The sequence below is a fragment of the Canis lupus genome, chromosome 14, assembly GCF_003254725.2.
Source record: "Canis lupus dingo isolate Sandy chromosome 14, ASM325472v2, whole genome shotgun sequence".
Classification (NCBI taxonomy): Eukaryota; Metazoa; Chordata; class Mammalia; order Carnivora; family Canidae; genus Canis; species Canis lupus.
Genome location: NC_064256.1, coordinates 39,003,756 through 39,017,596, shown reverse-complemented (window position 1 = coordinate 39,017,596; position 13,841 = coordinate 39,003,756). Strand labels below are relative to the sequence as shown.

General features: G+C 44.2%; 1 long non-coding RNA gene across 1 annotated transcript in view; it reads left to right on the top strand.

Annotated features, from left to right (window-relative positions):
* The window catches only part of LOC112670600 (uncharacterized), a 59,307-nt gene that overhangs the window by 30,382 nt on the left and 15,084 nt on the right, over nt 1-13,841 (top strand). Inside the window, exon 3 of the long non-coding RNA XR_003143060.3 lies at nt 11,826-11,926. This is a non-coding gene — a long non-coding RNA (uncharacterized LOC112670600). The remainder of the gene's footprint in view (nt 1-11,825; nt 11,927-13,841) is intronic.

The following is a 13,841-nucleotide window of genomic DNA, read 5'->3' as shown; positions in this document are numbered from 1 at the left end:
TGCAAATATATGATCAACCAGTACTATCAGCTTTTCTGAATTCACTAGAAATATAGAAAATGCCTTGCCCAGCTCTGGCTACAAATTTCCCTGCCATCTTGGTGAGACTTATTGCCTTTTAACACAAGCCTCTGGTATCTCCCATCAAGCCATAGGTCAGGTGCAAATGAACCATTTCATTCTGGGTTTTCCCAAGTTTTGAAGATTCAGCCTTTCCTGTAAGGTAGGGAATTCTGCTTTGAGGGGGTTTGGGAAGAGAATAAATAGAACAAATGTTGGCCATTCACCAGAAACCACTTGGAGCCTGAAGCCAAGTGGTCTGTGTAAGATGTGATTGTTGTACTTACCTTCTAGAAAATGTCTGACTGCACCTCTTGGCTACACCTACAACTGTACCTACAGAAGCCACCACGCTACTTTCCCTGGGGAAAAAAAAATAGTACCTGGTTTAGACAAATACATCATGTGTCTCTGTCCTGGGCAATTTTTTAATGGCTAGGCAGTCTTTGGTTTTGAAGAGGTTGCAGGAGGTTGTGAGTATGCGGAATGGCAAATTAGTGGCTCCTCACCCTGGCTATACAGAAGAAGCATCTGTGGCTATACAGAAGAAGCATGTGTAAAATGACCCATGATAGTTAATTTTCTGTGTCATATTGGTTCTGCCTCGGTATTTGGTTGAATATTATCCTAGATGTTTCTGTGAAGGTGTTTCTGGATGAGTATGACATTGAAGTTGGTGGACTTTGATTAGAGCAGACTGTTCTCCATAATGTGGGTGGGCCTTACCCAATCAGGTGATGGGTGGTAGCCTGAATAAAACAAAAGACTGAACTCTCTCCAGTAAGAGGGAATTCTGCTAGCAGACAACCTTTGGACTTCAAGTGCAACCGTGGCTTTCTGGGTTTCCCACCTGATGGCTCCCCCTGCAGATAAGTGAACTTGTTGGCCTCCATAATCACATGTGTGTAACAATTCCTTAAAATAAATCTCTCTTTGTATAAACACATCCTAATGGTTTCTGTGGAGAATACTGATGAGTATAACATCCATATCTAAGCCCTTTCCCTGGTCATTCTGTTGTGGTTGTGGTTGTCATGTGGTAGGCCAGAGGACTGTAATTTTTGAAAGATCTCTGGGGAGGCCCACATGACCAGTGTTGAGGACTACCGTCAGGGCTACTCTCTTCCCCTTACACATGAGCTAGGTCCTGGTCCAAACATATCACTGTCGTTTGAGTCCTGACTCTGCTACTAACTGGCTGAACAACCTTAGACACCTAATTCTAAACCTTTTTGAGGCTCAGTGTACTTATTTATCAGGGACACCAGAGTGCTGGGATATCAAATGAAATGAGGTATGGAAAGGTGGGTGAGAGTGAATGTGTGCGTGTCCTAGGCCTATTACTTTTGTAATCCCCATGTGTAACAAAACACAAGGCTCTGTAAGTAATGGTGGGGCTCTCTTTTTTTTTAAATTTTTTCATTCTCAAGTGCTAACCTTTGGCCTCTCCTCTCAGACAGGCAGCTCAGTGTCTGCCATTTGCCTAGTGTGGCCGAGAGCCCTGGCTCTGACCCGGTTTCAGTGCAGTAGGGGCCATGTCAGGATGGGTGGGACCCTGGACACTCCAGATTCAGCAGCCCTAGTGGACTTGGGATCTTTGTGGCGGGGGCGCTCTGCACAGGGGGACTCTCTGGGGCTTTGGGTGAAAGCCTAGGTGGCTTCCCAAATGTCGGTGAGACAAATTGAGATATTGTGGTCAAATCGAGCCATGTAAGAGATCAGGAGACACATCTGAAGGATTTTCATGGTTAGCCGAGAGGCGCAGGATCGCCTGGGGTGAGAGGCCTTGGCTCATGCGTGGCTGAAACCGATCCTCCTCCGGCTCTGGCCCAATGGGCGGCCTGCTGGCGCTGGCGTGTCACTTGCAGGTGGCCACGCTCCCGTTCAGGCATCAGACGGCCTGGCTGGGAAGCACGCTCCTTACTGCAATTTCATACCAGGACATTTGAGAGGGTTACGGGAAACCGTCTTTCCCTGACTCTATCATCTTGAGTGAAGCGGATGGAGGGCCTGTAAAAAGCGTGTCCTTTAATTTATGGCAACATAAACAAACCTGAGCAGCCTGGACTGAAAGTCAGAGATGAGGGGGATAGGGGAGAAGCGTGGGCGTGGATAATGCGGTTAAAGTCCTTTTGCCTCATGCGGCGGGGCTCTGGGAGGGATGGCTTTGGCGCTTGGGCCACTTGCACCATGCTCTGCTCACACCGAAATTGTAGAAATAGATGGATTTGTTTACTTCCCGCATTGGAACAGGGTATTTTTAATAGCTGCAGGAAAGTGCTTCATTGGCAAGGATCGGAGAAGAGCAATTCGGCCCACATTCAGGAAGGCATACAGTAGGTGTGTGAATTTTTGCCTTATTCAGAAAAATAAGCTGTTCAGCGGCTGCTAGTGGAAACCACCTATTAAGATCGTGAAATTCTTGCTGGTTTGGGGTGTAATCGATTCATTTCAGCATATACTTAATAGGCCGCCTCTGGGTAAGGTTCTGTGCTAACCCCCGAACAGGAAAAAAGATGAATTCATCTAATGTCAGCCTTAAAGGGACTTAGAGTAAAATGCAGTGGTTAACCTGTACACAAGTTCCAGATTTCACTAGTGGAGCGGTTACATGCAAATTCCTGTAATGGGTTTGATAAGTGGGGATGATGCTGATGCTGACTATGGTTGTAACAAACATGTATTGAGCACTGACTGGGTGCCAGGCTCATGAGGAGCTGGGTTATAAGAGTTTTTCACGTATTCCTTATTTAGTCCTCTCAACAACCTGACAGAGTAGGCTGGCTATTATTTCCATTTGCATTTCCTTCATAGGATAAAGCGAGGATTAAAGGAGTTAATGTATTTAGAGCACTGAAGACAATGCCTAACATTTGCAAACTGCAATAAATGTTAGCAATAACAATAAGTATTACATTATAATTGGTTGCTAGAAGCCAGTCCCCAGATAATTGTTATAGTTGCTCTAAGACAGGTATAAGCAAAATGCTTTCAGGGTTCAGAATTGGGAGAGAGCACATCTAGGATGAGTAGAGACTCCATGAGCGAGGTGGTCTTGGAACTGGGCTTTCCAGAAAAGATGTGATCATGACAGACATCGTGGCCACAAAAGCATGTAAGCAGGGGCACCGGCATGGACATGACCCACACAGCGACCAGGAAGCAAACCAGTGCAGGACACATCTGGGGCAACTGTCTGTCAGTTTACACCAAATCTTGGTAGACAGAGAAGCCACTAAAGGATTGTAAGTGGTGAAGACCATGGTCAGAGCTGTTTGCGTCCTGAACACAGTGGTGCTCCAAGAGTTTCCGAGGGAACACATAAAATATTGGCAAAGCCATGGGTCCCAAGATTTAAAACCAACTCAGAGCCAGGCCACAGTTCAAAGTGGATGTGAGTTTGGCTTTAAGGATAGGATTAAATCAGTCCTGAAAACTCACATGGACCAGATTTCGCTGGTCTGGCCCCGGCATCAGTTGCAGTGCCAATATTTTATTTGTTTTTAAAATGATCCGTGCCACCTTGCTTTCACCTTTCGCCCTCTGACAGAGACTGTTGTAAGGAACAGCTCCGAGCACCAGCACACAGCACACATCTGACAGTGAGCCAGGCTGGGTGAAATTTGTGCAAAACTTGCCACTAAGTGTTGTAGCATTTTCTTCCTACTCCTTATTACTTCTAACTGGGACAAAGAGTGATTTAAGGACAATAGATTCCTTGTGTATGCCTTGCTTGATTTCAACACGCAGGCACAGAGCTATAAAGCTGTGTCACATGCACCATGTCCTCAAAGAGCTTAGAGTCTCGTGGAGGACACAAGACTAAGACATGAGCATAAATAGCCATAAGATTAGGTGAAAAGGAGGTAAGAGCATTGGACAGAGTGCAGACAGTGTGCTTGGGTGGTGGGGGTGCAGGTGATGACGACTCTTCTTTGGACAAAGACCCCTCCCCCCTATTTTGTCCTTTATAATGTAATATACCCTCTATTGTGGGCTGTTTGATAGAGTCTTGAAGTTAGACCTTGGTTTGAATCTTGGTTCCATCTTTCACTAGCTAAAACTCCCTGGTAAAGTTTTTGAGCTTCATTTTCTACAAAATGGTAATGATATTGCTTACTTCACATTGGGGCACAACCAGGCAACATATCAGTTAGGATATGCGGATAACTTTGTCCGCCAGTGGCAGAAAACCCAATGCAAACTGGCCAAATGAACTTCGTAGCTTGGAACAGAGGCACTTTGGAGTGGAGAGCCTCGAGTGGAAACTTCCTATCAAGGGGCAGGCTCGTTCAGCATCTAGCCTGCCACCCACAGGGGCAGCTCTCCCCAGATCCGCTCTACTTACGCCATAGCACAGATGCCAATGTCCACATACTTCGTCCATATTCACTTCAGTTGGCCAGTGTAGGTCAGTGCCCACTTCTAAAGCAGGGACAGTCAGCATAGGCTCCTGTGTGAACTGCTGGAAAGTTGTGAGACCTTGCATCAGTCATTCAATCCCTCCGTGCCTGAATTCCCTTATCCCATCAAATGGACTTGCTGATAGTACTCACCCCATAGGGTGGTGTTAGATTTTAAAGAATGATGGTTATCTTAGATCAGTGTTCTATATTTTACCCCCCAGACCATATGCAGCAACCTACTGGTAAATCATGAAATAAATTTAGTGGACTGTGCCCATCCTGAAACCACAAAGAAAAGAAACAAAACAGAACGGTGGTGAATAGAGAATCTCAGAGCATACGGCAACTGATAAAGGCAGTGATTCATGAGACATTTGCTTAGGTTTTATATGTATTTGTGCATGTACTTGGTTAAATAGAAAGATTTTTCATGGGCTCAGCATGTGGAAAAGGTTGAAGAGCATCAGCCTAGACTCATCAGAGTGAATGACCACGGCTGGGGCTCTTCCTTTCACCAGCTCACTGGGACACAGGAGAAACTAACGTTGGGGAGAAAGACAAACCACAAACCCTTCTATAGGGTTTAGCAAATGCCAGGCATTGATTTAAGAACTTTTCATATATTAACACGTGTAACTTTTGCATCAACCATATGAGTCAGGCACCTTTATTAAACCCATTCTCCAGAAGAGAAAACTAGCAAAGAAGTTAAGTAACTTGAACAATGTCACACGGGTAGCAGCAGGGGAACGAGGTTCAAACCCATGCAGCCTGGTTCTAGAACCCACAGTTTTACTACGCTACACTTAAAATCAGCAGTCAGCATTCGCTCCCTGGAGGGAGGGTCAGGCACAGAGAATAAGCTCGTCATCCATAGTAGTTAGCGTGAGGAATGTTGTTTTGAGAAGATCAATACACAATTATGAAATGCCCTTCTTTGGTTTCTCTCCAGTTCAGGATGTGTAGACCAATTTATGGGAGGGAAGGCAGCTTTGACTTTCTATCCAAGTGATATGTTTAATAAAAGGGGATACTATGTAGTCCTCAAAAGATCTTTTAGGGCACAGCCCAGTTTTTCGTTTTTTAAGAAATTCTTAAATAAAGATTTATTTATTTATTTGAAGAGAGAGAGAGAGAGAGAGAGAAGGAGGACAAACAGAGGGAGAAAATCTAAGCAGACTCTCTGCTAAGTGCAGAGCCCTAAGTGGGGCTCGATCTCACGACCCTGAGATCATGACCTGAGCCAAAACCAAGAGTTGGATGCTTAAGTGACTGAGCCACCCAGACACCCTACAGCACAGCCAAGTTTTTCAAAGACTGTTCATATGCATGTGGTGGCACTGGTCAGGGACAAAGGTAATTTCTTTTAAAATGGGCCACCTCTGTCTCCCCGAGTTGTGTTAGCTAATGGTTTCAATGATACATCCAGAAATGCATAGCATTTCTGAGAGCATGCAGTGCATGAGGGTCAGTTTGGTTGTTGTGTTTAGAAGACACTCTTTTTTTTTTTTTTTTTTAGAAGACACTCTGATCTCCTCCTGGGATGTCCGGAAGGGATCCTGGAAGACTAGAGTGTGATCAGCATGTGCCCTGGTGTACGTGGGAGCCACAAAGAAATATTCTGGAGAATATGACCTTATTTTACACAGGGCGTCTAATCTAATACAGCAGAGGAAGAATTTTTAAAAAGAGTCCCAAGAGGACTCATAAAATGGCTTTGAATTTCATTACGTTTGAGAGGGAGGCACTAATTCAATTAGCCACAAAATGAGAATTTTCCTATCCCTTCTGTTTGGAGCAGCGCTGAAGATAGACTGCCCCCGAGGAAGTCCTGGGCTGCCCTTGGATATGGACTTCCTTGTGGGAAAAGGCAGTTCTTGTCAAGTTTCAGGCCAGCTTCCAGATTTTATGTTTCTGCTCTGCAAAATTACTGTGGGCGGGGAGAGCATAGCGAGTTAGGGCATACACCTTGGAGTCGGCGCTCTTCCTTTCAAATCTCAGCACTGCCATTTATAGGGGTGTAACTGTGAGCAAGCCATCTAACCCTTCCACGCCTCAGTTTCCTCCCCTATAAAGTGGGAGTAATGAAAGTAGCTATCATCATTGTAGGACCATTGTGAGTGTCAAGTTGATTGATACATGTTAAAGCGTTTAGACGAGTACCTGAGGAGATTTCTGCTCTTCAGGTCGTAGAGTGAGTAGACAAGCAGACAGAAGACAATCATCACACAAGCTGTTAGTGCTCTGACATGGTGAAAGGCCTAAGGAGGAAGCAGTTGTCTCTGGAGGAATATGTGGGGAAGGCTTCACAGAGAGGGTGAATTTGGATCTCGAAAGATTCACAAGAGGCCTCATAGGCAGGAGTCAGGAATGGCATGCCTGAAAGCAGGTCTTGCAGGCCTATAGCGTCTCCAGGGATTAGTGGGCATTTACCAGGGGGTGAGGCCAAGGATTTATGGGGCAGACTGGTGAGGTATGAGGCTGGGAGGTCACAGGGGGCAAGCAGGGACAGGACTGTTCATTTTGGCAAGGCAAGATTGTTCCATTAAATTAGGAGTTCTGTGAGCTTTACAGAATTCAATCATTCTTGTCTAGGTTTTTTCTTGGATAGAGTATTTCAAATAGTTTTGGAGAAAGCTCATTCCATAGCTAAATAGTCCTGTCTTGGGGTTGACATTAGATCTCTCATTGGTGGCTGCTCTGGTGACCCCCCACCCCCAGCCCCTCGCCCTGTCCTGGACACCAGTGGGGAATTTGCCATTCTGGTTAAAATGATTCTGTCAGGATCAGAAAGAAAATGTCTCAGTTTGCTCTTAAACCTGCTAAATTGTTAAAATCACTGTTAGAATTTGATACGTCCATGGAATATGTGGTTTTTGACTTTGGCAAAAAGTGTCATTCTGCTCTTGAAATTATTCTCATCAGTTTTTCTATTTGTCCATTTAACTCTATTTACTGCATAACCCCTACTTATAAATGGGCAATGTTCTAAAAATTTATTTTTAAGTCCGTTGTTTGGACCACAGATTGCATAGTTCCACAGAAATGACCGTACAATTTGTTGGTAGGTCTTCAGACAAGTTTGCCAGACTTAGTTAACACAAACTGGAACTGACTCGTAGCTAACATTTATTAAGCCGACAGCACAATTGCAATAATAACAACTTTTGTTTTGAAAAAATAGAAAGACAGTAGTGTTGAATAGAAACTTTAAATTTCTATTATGTTTAAAACATATATCAGCCTTCCTGGATTGCTAGTCTATCCTATCCCTGACAGTTTACAAGTCATCTTTGGAAACATCTAATTAAAACCTCAAAACCAGCTGGTGAGGTCGGTGGGGATAAGGAAATTGCAGTTCAGAGAGGCAAACTGGCTTGCCCGAGAGCATACAAATTTTGTCAAAACTCTTTTTAGAAAATGAAGGTACAATATAAATGAATGATGAAGTAGAGTTAGCTTCACAATGTCAATTGCATAGAAATCTTGCCATATTTTTTTTTTTTTTTTTTTTTCTTGCCATATTTTGATTAGAGATTTTGGAGGAGATGTTGGTTATAAGATGATATGAGCTTGCAACTACTTAACTAGCTAATCTAGTAAATATTTATTGAACCCCTACTAATCAGTTCTGTTTTTTGGCAGGAGGCAGGGGGAATGGTAGAGAATCACGGGTATTTTTTTTTAATTTTTATTTATTTATGATAGTCACACACACACACACAGAGAAAGAGAGAGAGAGAGAGAGAGGCAGAGACACAGGCAGAGGGAGAAGCAGGCTCCATGCACCGGGAGCCCGACGTGGGATTCGATCCCGGGTCTCCAGGATCACGCCCTGGGCCAAAGGCAGGTGCAAACCGCTGCGCCACCCAGGGATCCCGAATCACGGGTATTTAAGGCACAGCTGCTGGTCTTTATTAGTTATTGTGGTAAAAATTGTAGAGTAGAAGATCCCTTATCCAATGCAGTTGGGGCTGGGAGTCTGTTGGTTAATCCAAAATCAAAATCATGGCTTAAGGTAAACACGAGAACAAAAAATTACATGTTTTCCATAACAAATATTGCTGTGTCTTTCTAAATAAACCTGTTTATCCCAAACCAGCCTTTGAAAAAGGTAATAGAAAAAGCAAGTTGGTTTATAGTAGAATGAATGTATCTTGCCATTTCCGGAGGACAGGAGGAAAAAAAACCCAAGAAAATGGTAGGCTGGGAGTATGTGGCATGAAACAGTCACTTCCTAATATTGAGTATCTTCCTTGGGCTGTGATGGCAACTTTTCCAGGATTTATTATTCTGTGATGTTTAATTTGCACGAATACTCCTAAAAACCAGAGACCCTGCCTTATTTTTTGTATTCTGTGGCAGCTAATTCTGTGCTGAGTACCTAGTGCTGGATAAATGTTTGATGACTGAATGAAGGGATGATTTAACACAATATTAGTTATGTTAGTAGAATAAATAACCTGAATCGGTGGCCAAAAGAGTCAGCTTTTCTTTTGTGTTTAAGTGTCTCCCAGAGGCAGCCTTAGGCCTTGGGAGATGAATCTGCTTCGGCTGATTTTTCAAATGACACGGGCAGCTTTCTCAAGAATGGATTCTACTCCATTCCATTGCATACTTTGTTATGAGCCTTGGCCGGCTTCCTCCACCTTGTGACAAATCCTCATGGAGCAAATACCTTCTACCATCGGGACATGTGCCAAGAAGAAGAGAAGTATAATTCTACCCCCTGCCATATTTTCTTTTTTAATTTTGAGGATTCTAAAAGAAATGTGGGGCACTTTCATCTTACCTCCAAATTTTTCCTGGAATTTATTTTTGCTTTCTGTGGTGCATTTAAACTCTATCGTTCCCAGTGTATTTATTTGTGAAATGGATTTAATTCTGTTCTTATAAAGCCTTGAGAAAGGTCTGTCAGGGGCACGCAGGGGTACACAATGCTTAAGAAAGATGTTAAAGTTTTAAAAGAGATTTATTTGACCCCGAGGCCAAATGGCACAGCCTGCAAATGTGATAAATCTAGCAAATAAATAAACAAATAAATAAATAAACATAAATGCCTTTGAGGAGGCAATGGGCCAATAGGCAGCTTCGCAGCTGGCACTTACTTTTACAAGAGCACTTGTTAATCCCACATGCTCAGGACAGTTATAAAGGTTGCATTTCCTCCCCAGACCTTTGCTACCCCTCCTCCCCCCCGGGTGCATGGAGTGGAACGCTTTATTTGAGACTGGAGTCGTGAACGGACTCCCTGCAAGGTGATGACTTCATGTATATTGATACTGCCAGTAGGGGTTTATTTTCTTTCTTGTGAGGCTGTGATCCTTTGAAGTCAGGAACCACGACTAGCACAGCTCTTTGCTCAGAGCTTTATACTAGAATGTGTTCGAGAGACATTTGATAAATGGATGAATGAAGAATGCTCTGTCTACAGCCGTATCTCCAGCACCAAGCACCATGCCAGCCCATGGGAAGCACTCAATAAAGATTTGTGAGAGGAGTGAATAAATGAATGAATGATGTAAATCACAGTTTTAGCCGGTGCTTCTATCTTCAGGACTCTAGCAGAGCGGAAGCAAGGCGTCCTTGGTTGCCGGAATGGCACATGGCCATTATCCAAAAAAGTCAGTGTCAGAACTTATCTCGGTGACATCAGGTGCTAGATTGGAGGAGAAGGAGGAGACAAATTGTAGAGAAGCCGAGGAGAGAGAATCAGAAGCACAAATGCCACAGGTCCCTGTCTGTCTGTGTATCATCCGTCCATGTGGCATCTGTTGATGCATTTACCCAAGGATACATGAAACTGGCTGTTGACAGTTATTAGTGTGGAAAAGTTTACCTCCTCCAGTCTATTTCTATCTCTGTCTATTTCTATGTAAATATAGTCTGTGCCTTTCTCCTGAGTGGAAGACCCGTAGTGCAACTGCTGTTGGACATTCCTGCTTTGTCTGCCCATCGACAGCCTGGACTCTGTACTTTGTCCTTGAGGACTGAGCAGATGGGCCACCATTGAGGTCAGCTGTATCCTTCTCGGGATGCACCTTAGCTAGGGTCTCTATCTCAGTGATCCTCTCCCACTATTTTACATGGGAATTTTCTATGGGCTTCCTCACTGACATGTTGCAGATTATCCGTGTGAAGCCTAGTCTTGCCACTGCTTCTCCTGCTCAAAACCTTTCCGTGGCTCCTCAACATTTACAGGTTAAAATTCAAATGTCTTAGTCTTGTTTTCAAGGAACTTTATCACCTGCCCTTGGAACTCTCTCATAGGACTCTATTTAGAAGCCCCTTCTTCCAGCCACACTTGGACTAACTTCTAGAGAAACAGCTGTTCATCTCTGTTTCCCCCCCAGTGACCCTCACTGAGCACCCTGCCACATACCAAACTCTGGGTAACATTTCGTCTGTGTCTTCACCTGTTTGCTGGAATGCTGCCTCTCCCTCCTCCCAGCTCAGCTAAGTCCTAACAGGGCTTTCAGGCCTATCTCCCATCCCTCTTTCTCCAAGTAGCCTGCCTCGACAATCCCAGTCCAGTCCCCTTCTCCCTATGTGAGCTAGTCCCTTACTATTTTGTATTGTTATATGTTTTCATGTTTATCTTGTCCCCCTAATCACATGGTGATTGCATTGTCTGCTCCCATGAGGGAAAAATTCTGTCATAGGTTCCGTGTGTGTGTGTGTGTGTGTGTGTGTGTGTGTATCGCTTGCTGAAGGCACTCATGAGCAGTGGGCTAATTGATTGTGTAACTACTTTCAACATTTTGAAACTCTTATTATTTTCTCAATTTGTACCACTTTAACAAATAGGGCTCTGAGGTACACATTATTTACTAGATAGTCATGCTAACATTTCTCATACTAAAATTTCAAATATCAATATTAATGTATGCACCATTTTAAACAAGGACATTTAAACATGAATTTGCCCTTTGACCTCTATTTACTAACATTTTTCCCCCCTGGAATGTTAGTAAAAAAGTAGACTTATCCCATTTGTTATTCTACTTTGTGAGCTTGAAAGGATTGAAGAAAGGTCTACTTAGGGCTAAACCTTTCCCTTGTCCTTTGTGGAACAGTTGAAGGGTCATGAGGAAAGGTTGCATTTCTCAGGAGTCTAGACACTTCCCCACCACTAACTAACTCTGCCACCTTGCGTGAGGCACCCACTGCCTGTGCTTCAGTGTCCTCACATGTAGAAAGGGGGATGATGCCAGCTGGGCCAGAGGTCATGCAATGCTCAGGAAAGAGTTCTGAGAACTATAAAGTTCTATCTAAATGTTAGGTCTCATCATTGTCATCATCATATTACTAACATCTCCATCATTTTTTCACCTCTGCCACCATGTGCCCTCAACTCAGGCATCAAGATGAGAAATGCCATTGTAGCTGGTGACTTCGTATAGGATGGAGCAGTCTGCCATTTTCCAAATGTGAATGGTTCACAGGCCATACCTTCTTCTGTAAGTTGCAACTTCTGAGGAAACTGAGTGGGGTAAGCCATTTACCACTCTTGTGGCACTGGGATCTCTTCCAGTTTTTGTTTCTCCTGCTCCCACTGCTACAATAAGTCTTTTGGAGTATGAGATGTCTCTGGGGAATGGATAGGGAGTTTCAGTTTAATGTACTGAGCAAGTGGTCCTGAATATAGTACTTTGTTGAATCTAAAAAAAAAAATCGATTGTAAAATGCACCATTATTTCAAAAATCCCCAAGAAAGGAAAAGCTAACAATTTTCAAGTATGACACACCATTGATTACAGATGCATTCCTATTCCAGAGTTGTTGAAATGTGAAAAATGAGTCTGGGATTTAGTCACATACAGTGGGACCATTGCTATAAGAGTCTGGTCTGAGTCCTCTAAGCTCCAGACATAGTGGGTCCTGGGATCTCCCTGTCCCCCCACCCCCACCCCAGCCTCCTTTGCAGATTCATGTTGCTAAGCACTCCTATGGTAAGTTGCAACTGGCTGAACTCCCACTTCTCCTAGGCTTTCTGTTTTGTGGTGGGAGGAGGAGCTGGTGTGGGCAGAGGTTGAGGAGAGGCAATGCCACCTTCTCGGTCCCCTTGTTGCTATGTTAAATCAATATGGTAAGAAGTTGCCTCAGCCACAGACCCTTCCAGTTCAGAAGAGGCACATCACTGGGCTTATATGTTCTCTTATCTAGAAGCACTAGAGGATCAAATGCCCACTTGAAGTTTTTCCCAGTCCTGAGTGGCTCCTATTTGGTAAGGATTCATCTTGTGAGAGAGACCTGCCAAAGTGATGAGTAACCTGATGCACTAGCCCTGGGCCTAAGAGCAAAGTGGTTTTCTTTTCTCCCTAAGACAGAAGTGAGGGCTGGAGGTGAGCAGAAAAGTTCAAAGCTATTTGTAGCAAAAGGCACAGTCCCTGCCTTTGCATGTGTGGGGTGGGGGTGGTCACCCATGTTCTCAGGTGTCACCGCCAACTGCAGATGCTTCAGCACCTCTTTTCCTTCAAACATCTTAGGTTTCAGAGAGGGAGGTAACCAGACCCTTCACATTTGTTACAGTAATGCTGTTTCAGGCCTTATTCCTTGACCTTACAAGTCACCTGCTCCTCTTGAGATATTGTCACCCTGTGGGGTGAGGCCTCTACTATCCAGATTTTGCTGACAATATTGGGAATAACATGTAGGTCTAACTCATGTTATCATTTAGTGTGGCTCTTTGGGTAGGTTTCGAAGGCCAAATATGTCATTCTGCAGCAGCTGTAGAATGGGTTTAACTTCTTTCATTTGCATAATGAATTAGAAGGTTCTGTGAATTTTGCCTCTGCCCCTGAAAGGTTGTTTAGTCTTCCCACAGACTTTCTGTCTGCAGTAGAAGTCTGCTCTCTAAGCATGGAAGAGAGGCTTTCCAGTGGCTTTCCAGCCTGCCTCTTAAGTCCAAACTCCTTAGCATAACCCTCATCGCTGTATGAGTCAGGACTCTTAGCTCACACTGGCTCAAGGGAAATCAGTTAATGACTCGTGCAACTGAGAAGTCCAAGGATGGATCTAGAGCTTCAGACAGAGGTGGACCTGGGGGCCCAAACAATGCCTTCTGAGCTCTAGCATCTCCTGGCTTCCTGTCCCACGTCATCCTGGCTTCACTCTACAGGCAAGCTCTGCTCTTTCCTGCGAGATGGCTACCCACATCCAAACTGATATCTTTTCATCCTAGGAAGAAGAGGCACTTATTTCTTCTGGTATCGTTGCATGAATCCAGGGAAGCCCTGGTTAACCGTGCTTGGATCTTATGTCCAGCCCTGGAGCACTCATTAATATGGGCTCTGATTAGCTCGCCCTGGGCCATGTGCCTGCCCCACAACTGTGGGTGCCTGGACACAGTGATGACAGCACTACTGGGAGCAA